The following is a 12,251-nucleotide window of genomic DNA, read 5'->3' on the forward strand; positions in this document are numbered from 1 at the left end:
TTAGACCTTGTAAAAATTTACCCTATATTAACTGTTTTAACTCACTCTTTACAGGATAGCCATGATCCAAAAAGGCAGAATGACCGGGGCATATTTAATGACAAAATCATTTTGTGTCTGTGGTCGGGCCCGTAGCATCCAGCTGCCCCAGACAGAGCTCGAGTGAGTGGCGCCACAGGAAGTGGCTTCAGGGCCCCAATATCAGGTCACCCCTGCAGCTCCCGGAACGGGACGAGGGTCTCCTCTGGTGTGAGAATGGCTACCCCTCGATATGAGCCAGTGGCTGAGATTGGTGTTGGTGCCTGTGGGACAGTGTACAAGGCCCGTGATCCCCACAGAGGCCACTTTGTGGCCCTCAAGAGCGTGAGAGTTCCCAGTGGAGGAGGAGCTGGAGGGGGCCTGCCCATCAGCACAGTTCATGAGGCGGCCTTACCGCGGCGCCTGGAGGCCTTTGAGCATCCCAGTGTTGTACGGCTGATGGTCATCTGTGCCACAGCCTGAACTGACCGGGAGACCAAAGTGACCCTGGTATTTGAGCACGTGGACCAAGACCTAAAGACATATCTGGACAAGGCACCCCCACCAGGCTTGCCAGTGGAGACCATCAAGGATCTGATGCGCCAGTTTCTAAGAGGCCTAGATTTCCTTCATGCCAACTGCATTGTTCACCAAGACCTGAAGCCAGAATACATTCTGGTGACAAGTGGTGGGACAGTCGAGCTGGCTGACTTTGGCCTGGCCAGAATCTACAGCTACCAGATGGCACTTACACCTGTGGTGGTTACACTCTGGTACCGTGCTCCGCAAGTTCTTCTACAGTCTGTGTATGCAACACCTGTGGACATGTGGAGCGTTGGCTGTATCTTTGCAGAGATGTTTCGTTGAAAGCCTCTGTTCTGTGGAAACTCTGAAGTTGACGAGTTAGGCAAAATCTTTGACCTGATTGGGCTGCCCCCAGAGGATGACTGGCCCTGAGATGTATCTCTGCCCTGAGCCTTTACCCCCAGAGGACGGCGCCCAGTGCAGTCAGTGGTTCCTGGGATGGAGGAGTCTGCAGCACAGCTGCTGCTGGAGATGCTAACTTTCAACCCACACAAGCGAATCTCTGCCTTCCGAGCCCTGCAGCACTCTTATCTACATAAGGCAGAAGGTAACCCAGAGTGAGCACAGAAATGGTTGCAACAGAACCAAGAAGAGAAGCCGACATTTCCCTTTGAACACTTGAGTGGAGAGCCCCGCACTGAGAAGGCGACCTCTGCCTTCATGTCTGAGGCTGTGGAGACTTCTCCTCCAACTTTTTACCAAGAATGTTTTGCTGCCTTAACGACATTCCCTTCCCGCCCCTCCTTTTGAGGCTTATCCTTCTCCTGCCCCCCATTTCCTTACACCAAGGAGTATATCCCCTTTTCTCCCATTTTATACAGGAAAAAACAAAGAAATATGGTCTTTTTTTTTTTTTAATGACAAAATCATTTCTAACTCAATTATGTATAAGGGAAGAACCAAGTTTACCAGAAACCTTCTCCAAATCTTCTCTCCAATATAAAATTTAACCCCATCAGAATAAGTCTATTTGAGAATACAGTAAAACCTAGTGAGGTTCTATATGCTGCAAATCAAATATAAAGCCACCAGATCTTGGTATATTTAATTCAGTTCTTTCATTTTTGACTTCATTTAATCCCCAGCTTCCCTTGTATGTGCTTGGTCAAAACAAATCATCTTATATTCACTTTTCAAGTTTTTATATAATAACTTGTTTATCTTGAAATTGAAGTAACATCACAAAGATGTCAGATACGGATCGTTTTTAATGTTGTGAAGTACTGTCCACTGGATAGTTCTACTTACACATTCTCAGAAATATCCTTGTTAATTTCCTCTGGTGTCTTCTCTTCCTTTCTGATTTTTAATAGCGTAATTCCTTGATTTCAGCTGGGTGTATCACTGGTCAGATGAAAATAGTTTTCAGGATTCTTTGCAGCTAGATGTGGCAAATGAATACATTTGAACCAGGGGATATGAGCAGAAGTGCTATTTTCAACTTCCTGGTCATCTCTTTAAATGACTGGCTATTGGCTTTCTTTTATATTCCATGGTACTGGAACATTAACATGGGGCAGATAAATTGGTGGCTTCAATTATGCAGACAAGGCCAAAATCCAAAGGAGTGATGGAGTAACATAGAATTAACTTGGAACCCTGGACAACCTTGTAGGGCAGAGCTGCTGGCCCACCATGGATCCCTGCTGATTCTGAACTGTTACATGAGTGATAAATAAAACTTCAATTTTGTGTGAGTAATTACTGCAGTGTCTTTTTGTTTTATAGCATCATATTCTGCACACTAACTAATACACTTTGCTCTCACTAGTTTATTAATCTCCCTGTAGAAGGTCACTAGACTACTGCCTAAATCAGTAGAACTCTGTAGTAGTAAAATGACTGGTTTTAGTGACAGGAATGTGTGTAGAAGTAACGGTGTTTAGAATGGGATGGAGAGAGATTCAGCTAGACATACCTAGTGGTGACTGACAAAAGCCATGAATATAGTGTTCTTCAGAAAAAGATTAACCCTGCTCAACTCACTGGTTTCATGTGTTGTGAGCTATTGGAGTATCTTGGGATCTGCTTGGAACTGAAGATTCTCTTTTGACCAGAAGTAACATACTCTCTTAGCCTCGGGGGTTCACAGGCCACTGAGTTGAGCTCCTAATCGTCTTCCCCTCTGTTAGCATAATATAAGAAATGTCCTCCAGATTTCTAACATTGAGAGGGATTTATCTTCTAGCTAGGATCTACCTCTCTTTTCCTTCTCATGAAGAGTAGATGAGAGCCAGGAATAAAAATAAGCAGTAAGAAGCAAGTATGTAATGCATACACTTACCAGAAAGTCTCTATCTTCAAAGAATGGGATCACGTTCAATGACCACAGCTGAACCCTTTTAGTCTGAGGCAGTTCCACAGCTAGGTGAGTACGCAGTGGAAAGTCCACCGACTTTGTCAGTATATCCCAGAACTTTATAATCAACATAACCAAATTAGTTTCTTCCCCATAAAATTTGCTCCTGTTTTTATTTTCCTCTTTGTGATGTTGAACCATGTTATAAACCAAGTGTCAACTTTGAACATCTAAATATTTCTCTCATCAGCCTGCACATGGTGACATGAAAGCTATTGCGTTAGTTCATCCCTGATGACCATCAAGTTCATCCTTGGGGTCGTCAGGGGTGACCCCATTAGGTCATGATGACCTAATGCAATAGGGTTTTTATTGGTCCCTGCCAAAAATCTTACCCTAGCCCACTCCAGTCATCTACCACAGTTCTGAAAATACTGCATTCCTGCAGTCAAAACTGTTTATTAGTTTTCTCTCGCCTCAACCCTTACACAGCTGCTCATGCTTCTTCCTAATTGGGCTACCGCCTTCCTCTGTAGTCGGTTTCCTCATCACATCATGCCTGCACTCTGCCGCTAATCACACCAACTACGTGCTGTGTATGCCTTATCATTGGTGCTCTTTCTTCTTGAATCCACTTCTCCAACTTCAACTGGCAAAAATCATGTCAAAAGTTGCCTCCGTGAAACATTTTCCAGACACCATCCCACCTCCCACACTTCCCACTTCTACTGAGACGGTAGAATTGAGCAGTACCGTCTTTTTTCCTCTTTTCTGTACTTTATGCTGATTTCTGACATGTTACCTACAATATTAAAATGCTTTTGAAAATTTCTTAACAAAGTGCATTCAGCACCTGAAATAAACACCTGGCACAGGACAGGTACTCAGGAAATATTTGCTGAATGCAGAAGTACATTAATGAGAAAAGGCCATGAAATTACCGTTTTAGCCTATGTGAAATGTATTCTTGGAGGGATACTGATTTCAGCCATAAAAATGTTTTAATATTAGACAGCTTTTAATTTTATGACCAAAATTAATATTCTGAGACCTTGATTTGCTGAGAGGTCCATTGCCCAAAGGATCACTTGGCCAAACAACCAGTTCATTTAATTCAGGTTTACTCAAATGTATACTGTAGTTTGCTTCTAAAGTCCATAGCAATTGAGGTGAGATAGATTGGCAAGGCTAAGGTGAGAGGTGTGGGTCTCTTATCCGAGGACATATATGTCTTCAAATCCTCCTCCTGCCACTAGCCATCCTTCTTTCTTCATACGAAAACTTCTCTGAGATTGACAAGCCAGATGGTGTTTTGCATCGATCTCCTGTCTATGTTTCTGCCAGCAGAGGGGCCCCTCGCTCTGCACCTTTTTCAAGATCCAGCAGCAGGGAGCTGAGCAAAGACTGGTGAAGATTTCTTAATTAGGTGTTTTGACAGCAAAATAAAAACCAGCCTAATGACTCTTTGCAGAAATCTTCAAACACCGTTGAAACCATCCAGATTAACATTAAACACGGCAAGTTTTATAAAGAGCTAAAATGAACAAAATTTTTTGTGAGGAAATATAAAAATATGAAAAAGTTTTAATCAGAATTTGGGAAGACTAAAAAAATGCTGAAGTGTTAGAAAAATTGCAAACAACTTTAAAAAAAGATTTAAAAGAAAGCAATATAAAATGACATCACACGTGAAATGAAATTTTAGTTACAGTCATAAGAAAATAAAATTGAAGAGAAGAGCTAAGTCACCCAGTAATCTTCGGGTATGACAAATTGAACAGCCCTTTAAAAATGTTTTTTACAAGCTGATATTGATTAAATATATTCAAGAACATTCTTATAATAATAAGGTTTTACATATATGAGGATATGAATCATCATCAAATAGATTTTATGTATGAATGTGGATTAATAATTTTGTCAAGTTAGATTTTCAACAAAATGATGCTTTGAGGAATTAACTTTTGGAAGGTTGGCCTTTTTTTCTCATGGAAAAACTAGAATCCACTGTGCTACATGATGTGTATGCTAATGGCCAACCCAGGGGAGAGACAATAATATCTCCTGATTATAATTCTGCCTCCCTTTTCTAGTATAATGCATTGTCCGTGTTGCTCCTCACAGCCACAAAACATAAAAGAAGACAATTTTTAGATAAAATAAAGAAACAATTCATAAATAATCACCACAGGAGACCCTCAAAATAAGGTGAAGTTGAGCAGCACGTGAAAACAGAAACAAAACTCACAAGTTACGTGTCAAATTTACTTACACTATATAAATAAATCAATAAATATTAGTTATTTCAAGAGGGTGACTTTCCTAAGGCCATGCAAATGCTATGTTTCACTGTTAATTTTCCCCCCTTCATCTCTCTCTGCTCTACCTCTATTTCATCTAGGGTTTTCTTAGGCCTCATTTGGGTGGTACATATTTTCTCATCTTCCATACTTAGCCTAAAATCCAGAGCAATTCTGCTAATCACAGACTGGTTCTGGGTTCAAAGTGTGCTCTATTCCAATGAAGTTTTGACTGTTGAAAGCTGCTCCTCTCCCATTTCATGCTGAATTCCCATGAAATGTTCCTCATCTTGAAATCGAGCAGAGGTAAGGAACAATAATGCTACTTAAATTCATTTTATCATTATGTACCAACTCATTGGTAAGTGCTTGAAATGTCCTATCAGGGCAGTGAGTCATATAGAGTTCCCAAAAGAATCAGCAGTCAAAGGGAATGCTAAGGTCACACAAAAGCCTCAGTTTTCAGACCACGAAGGTCTGAAACCACAGGAATTTCTACCACATCTTAGGCAGAGCTGAATGATCTCCTCTCTGGTTTCCAGTGTTGGGCAACTGCTAGTCTTTGTAGAATCTCTAAAGGGCAGGCTGATATCTGAATCATGGTTGACGAGGTTGAAGCTCAAAACTAATTTTCACCATTAAAAAATTAGCCCAGGAACCCATTCCAACCAAAGGAAACTGAGTCCTGGTAGTAGGCGATGCTATACGTTACTGGAATGTTGTTGAAATAATGATGGAGAGATGGAAATTTGTGGAAAGTGCTGTATGCTGATTCTGCCATGACCTCTTCCTTCAGAGAGATATTTAAAGAAACCTAAGCTTTGTCCAGTTTTTAGTATCAGTTTCTGCAGTTCTTCCTGCCACTTACAGACAATGATAAAATGCATGGGAACTTGATTTGTTCCATGTCTCTAAGCGATATTGGGATGCCAAGGGGAGTAGCACGTACATGAGTGATGCAGCCCAGGTGCAAAAGTCCTACTTAGCTGTTGAGGCAACTAGCTGGAGAATTCTGAGCTTGTGAGGTTGAATTAGTCTGGTATAGCACACTCATTGCACGTATTGTGAAATTTAAACTGAGGGAATGTAAGTGTTTCAGAGAGAAAAGGAGATGTTAATTTTTGCTTTTCTATTATGTGTTAAAAGTTGACCTGATTACTTTTAACATTTGTTTAACATTAACATCATCCTAGAAAGGTAGTGTTATTATTTTTTTCACTTGAAAGACACAAAATAAAGAATTAGGAAATTTAAAGAACTTGTTCAAGGTCACATGGCTTACAAATGTCAGGGCCACATTTGATATTCAGATCTGTCTGATTTAATGGTCACCTTATTATAACACAAGAAGTTTGACAGAGTAAACACTCCTCTTTATGGGCCCACCAAGTGCTTTAAAGAATCTGCTGAACCTTTTACTCAAAGTGTGTTGCTTGTAAGAGTGAATAAAAATAGTATATATTCCATAATTCAATATTTCAAATATTTATGTTCATGAAATCAGTCTTCTAAGATAGTGACTGATTCACTACATGCAGAATAGTTATACTAATAAAATGTCATTTTCACCTCATATTTCGGGCTTCTGTATAACATTATGTTAAAGGCTGCTATCATAGACTGGACAAAGGAAGAGAGAGGGAAAGAAAGAAAGGAAGGAAGAGAGGAAGGAAGGAAGGGAGAAGAAAAAGAAGAAAGGAGAAAAAATATTTCAAATTCAGGATTTCTGAGACATACTTGGCTAATGTGTGACAGTATAATCGAGAATAAGGATTTGATTTCCTGATTTTCTGTCCTGTGATCATTCGTTTGTAACATATAGCTTCGTTCAATTACCGAACTCCAGAAATTATGAATTGATCCTCATTTTCTAATTCATTTTTTCTCTAATTTAACATTTAATTCTTCTCTAAAATTAATGTATTCCAAACAATTATCCATTATAACAGTTATTACTATACCATAGCTACCAAATCCAAAATAAAGTCTAAAAAATTTTTTGAGACAGAAAACTAGATTTTCAAAAGGCAGAGGCAAATTAATCCACAGGACAATTTTGGATTTTAATCATGTAAGATTCAAATTGCAGAAATAAAGGAGAAGAGCTTGATTGAGACTATTCAGGTATCAAATAGTAGAGGAAGACTTGAGAGGCTGTAACCTCCCTATGATTAGAATTGTTCCCTGAGAATCTGTTAATCCAAGGGGTTTGTAGAAGAGTTTCAGGCAATTTGTGAACAAAGCAGTTGTATCAAACGGTGTGTATCTGTGTGTGTGTGTGTGTGTGTGTGTGCGCGCGCGCGCGCATGCACGTGCGTGCTTATGTGCATACAGATACATGTATTTTTTAGAACAAGAAGGCCCACAGTTTCCAAAGGAATTCATGTTAATTGTTTTTACAGACTTCAATTCAGAAACACAAGTGTGCTCTAAGGCTTGTTCCCACCCTAGATTCTGTGATTTGCGAATGACCATTTTCTTTCAGAGAAAAATACAAATGTTGATATTATTGAGGGTGAAGTATGTCTTAGTGAAGAACACTAACGCTTTGATATGCCTGCTGGAAACTCTGAAAGAGCATGAAAGAGATGAATTAAATGGAAAAAAGCATATATCCTGAGTTAAGTCTAAAATTTGTGGGGACGGGTGGTTGGCTTGATTCAAGCTTGTGTGTGCCCGGAAGCAGTCTGTTTAGTTCATAATGATTATCATTTTTGACTTAATTACTCATGCTTTCAAGGGTAAGTCTTACCTTCATTTCAATGGATATTATTAAATTCATGAATATATTCTTTAGCCCCTCTCAAATTATCAGTATAATACATCTTTGCTAATTCTTTCTTTAAGTAGATAAGCGATAAAAAGATATCCTACCTCTGAAATAGGAAGGACTTTCATTCTACCACTTTGACAGAGGGTTTATCCTCTTGTTGCAAAAGACTTTACTGAAACTAGATTTCTCAGTAGCCATTCCTTCCTTCCTAGGATTCTGGGTTCTCAGGCTAAGATGTTGTTTATTGTTTCTTTTGAGATCCCTCTGGATATCATTGCTGTTAATACCTCCATTTCCCAAAGCACATACAAAGGAAGGTTTTTTTTTTCTTAATTTTTAGATGGAATAGTATTTAATTGCAATTTTAAACATTTTCCTTAGTGCTTGACCAAGACCTTATATTACTAGTTCAGGAAGACAGTTATAAACTATTTTAATCTTATTTTGTTAAACATCGATCTTGTTCAGTGGAGTTAGGGACATTCAGAGTACCTTTAATTTTCTTCCATTCTACTAATAAGATTTGGATTTTTTCCATTCTGTTGATAAGATATTGAATGTTATTGCTGGTAAGTTAAAATAATAAACCCATATTTATGTGAATTCGGACAATGCATACATATTTTATTTTATAGTCAATGGAATGTATCAATAATGGTGACATTTTAGTCACTTTAGCAGAATGTCTGGAAAGCCCAAAGGGAGTTTTAAGTAAGAGCCATTTCAGAGGTGTCGTTCATAACAAGTCACAAAGTCCATCACCTACCTTACCTACCAGTTGGCTAGCCACTTTTGAAGGAAAATGTATATTACTTGTAAAGGATGTTTAATGGTTTTTGTCCCCAAACACTCCTAAGGATATAGTCTTTTTATTTTACCTGGATGGCAAGTCAGATAAAAATGATAGTCTTAGTAATATTGAGGAAGGGGGCAGAATAGCCATTAAAGTAGGCAAGAAGCAATGTGTATCATCACATAAGGGCCAAACCTGGATAGCAGATACTAAAGAATAAATGGGAAGTGAGGGAGTGAAGATAGTAGGCATTGAGTCACCCATAGACTGAAATGCCCATGGGCTTCAGAGACCGCTTCTCACCTGGATTTTGAATATTTGTATTCTCCTCGTTTCTATAGGTGCCTCTCTGTACTTTCCTCAAAGAAGATTTCCAAAATATATAATCTATAGGTTGTTTTCTTATAACAATAATTTACTTAAGGATGAGTATCCCCCACCTCCTGAGTGATTTCAAGGTATAGTCATTCCTCTGATGACTGTTCTGCTGACTCACTATGAACTCCAGAGGGGAATTACGCTCCAAATGTACTGTCAGTTTCCGTCTGCTTTTTCCATGAGGACATTCAATAGTTTGAGTTCATGTCATGTGTGGCCAATGATGGGATCCTTGGAGGGCTCTGCTGTACGACACTTCCTGGGGCAGGTGCTATTAATTATGGTGCACAAATACGTCAAATTGTATGTGGTCATTTTGTAACAAAGAATAAACGGTAGGACCTAAACTAAAACCACAAATTATTCAATACATTTTATTTCTGAGTCTCATCAGAGACATGATTTTTTCCCAGCAATCTTGCTTCCAATGGCAATTGAGATCAGCGCAAATGCCTAAATTTGGCAAAAGGCAAAACTGTCATTAGTCCCATAAAAGCTCATATTGGATACATGTGTGCAAATAGATCCAAGTTGTCACTTGATGACATTTTCTTAAGTCACCAAGTCTGTATTTGAGTCATGAAATGAAATATTAGTTATTTCTCTAGCATCCGAAAGAAACAAATGGTCCGGGTAAGCATTAGAAATGACCCAAATGAAAAAAATAAAATTGAAAACATTTTAATTACTCTTTAAAAAAAAACATATATTATCTCACTTTCTGTGGGTAAGGAGTTTAATTATTCTTTCTAATACTTGCTTGGGTAATTTTTCACAGGCTGTTTAAGTATAATCATTCCTATGTGGAAAACAGGACTATGTACTAAATGTACTATGTAGACCAAGTTCTAAATGTGTCAGGAAGTGATAATGGAATAGTATTTGAAATTTTAAAAGTCACAGTCCTGCCCTGCTGTATTCTATAGTAAGAGAAAAAAAAACAAATAAATAAAGATATGATAAATCTATAGTTGGATGAGTTCCATAAAGCGTAAATTCAGTGAGATCTTAGACGAAGGTGAAAAAAGGCAAATGAGGGATGCATGACCAGCTTGAAATTATATATTATGGAAGGTGAATGGAGTTACAAAGGAATGAAAAGATTATGGCTTAATTGGGTGAAGATTATGATAAGATGTTAAGAAATAGGGGCTCTATTCTACAATCTAAAGATTATTTAATTTGGACTCTAGAGTGGAATAGACAGTTGCTTTGAGTATGAAAAAAACAGAAGTTAAATTGATTTCTTATGAACCCTTGTATGATTCATTTTGTAGAATCACTATAAAAACAGTGATTGCAGATATAAAGGTATTCCACAATTGCTAAGCAAGATTGCAATCAAATCGGGCTTGACTTTTCTGTTTAACTATGCTTTCTTGGAGTGATATTTCCCTACTCTTTATATAGATATTTCTTCAATAGTCTTGCAACTTTAGAAACTCCTCATTATCCATGTAGAAATATAGCAGCTACAGAGATTAGAGAACAGGTACTCAAGGACCAAGTCCCAAAATGAATTTTAAAAGCCACAGGGAGATTAGAAATAGAACTGGGCATCAGTTAAGCTTCTTTATCTTTATTTTGGCAGGAGAAGAGGAATTCTGGGTGGTAGGAGTCTGAAAGTCTAGGAGAGATTAAAAGATGGTGTTTTCTTCTGTTAATCTCCCTGCTCAGTAAGCACCAGCTATCTTATGAACTGGCACTGAGATTTCCAAGGCACCACTTCTGAATAGGAATCACATTGCGGAGGCTTAGCTAAAACCATGCTCAGAAATGGTGCCCTGTGCTGAATATTTCACTCAGTTCCTATGTGAGCACAGTAGGCTAGTTATTTATAAAGTAAAAAAAAAAACACTGTATCATAAACAGAGCTATGTTTTTCACAGTCTGTTCCTGAGACCACCTGATTCAGACTAGAGCAATTGTTCTTAAATTTTGGCTCTCCATCCTGCCCCAGACAATGAATCTGCATTTTTGACTATTATATTATACTACTATAGGTGTAATTTGCAGTATCATGCTTTGAGAAACACTGCCCCCAAAATTATTTAAAGTATTTTTTTCAGAGAGAGAATCAGTTCCCAACTGCACTTTGTTTTCACCAGGTCTTAGACTTGTGCCAAGATTCTATCCATTCAGGAAATATACCCCTGACCTGTATTAATACATCTCTCCCATGAGGAGTAAGTACTATTTTTTAAAAGGTAACTCTTACTTTTTCACCTTAAAATCAGTATGTGAGATCACCTCATTAATTTCAGGAAACTATAAACATAATATAGTTTCATAATAATTACCTTTACATATATTTAATTATGTAATAATTATAATTACCATAATAATAATAATATTTATAAGAAATACTATCTACAAAGGCAAGGGAAAATTTATGTATATATTTTGCATTGATATCACTGTTGCAGCTCTGAGTAAGTCACTTAAATTATCTGACGCCTAATTTACTAGGGTAAAATGAGATATTTGAGTATCATTTCTGAAAAACTCACATCTTTATTGCTTTCTGTTTATTTTGTTTGTTTTTAAAACATATTTCTCAAAGTAAATACTTACAATTCACTTTATTTAATGTCTATGTCTCATTATTTAAAAAAAGTTTGCCAATGAGTCTCAGCTCTGGCTGCCCATTAAAATCACATGAGGAATTCTTTATTTTTATTGAGTTATGATGAACATACAATATTGTATTAGTTTCAGGTGTTCAACATAGTAATTCAATAATTTTATACAGTATAAAATGATCTCCACAGTAAGTCCAGGTACCATCTGTTGACACAGAGTTGTTCCAATATTACTGACTGTAATCTCTATGTGTACATTACATCCCTGTGACCTGTTTGTTTTATAGCTAGAAGTTTGGACCTTTAATCTCCTTCACCTTTTTCATCTGTCCCCTGACCCAACCTCTGCTCTGGCAACTACCAGTTTGTTCTTTGTATCTGTGAGTCTGTTTCTGTTTTGTTCGCTCGTTTGGTTTTTTAGATTCCACATATAAGTGAAGAATTCTTAAAAAATACCTAAGCTTGGACTCCACACCAAACCAATTGAGTCAGAATCCCTAGAGATAAGATCATTGTTTCATAT

The 12,251-nt window shown here is 37.8% G+C and overlaps 1 pseudogene; it reads left to right on the forward strand.

Moving 5' to 3' along the window:
• The first annotated feature begins 233 nt into the window (after positions 1–233).
• Positions 234–1,367, forward strand: LOC105098324 (cyclin-dependent kinase 4-like; annotated as a pseudogene).
• Positions 1,368–12,251: the final 10,884 nt, after the last annotated feature.

Source organism: Camelus dromedarius, chromosome 20, assembly GCF_036321535.1.
Source record: "Camelus dromedarius isolate mCamDro1 chromosome 20, mCamDro1.pat, whole genome shotgun sequence".
NCBI classification, from domain to species: Eukaryota; Metazoa; Chordata; class Mammalia; order Artiodactyla; family Camelidae; genus Camelus; species Camelus dromedarius.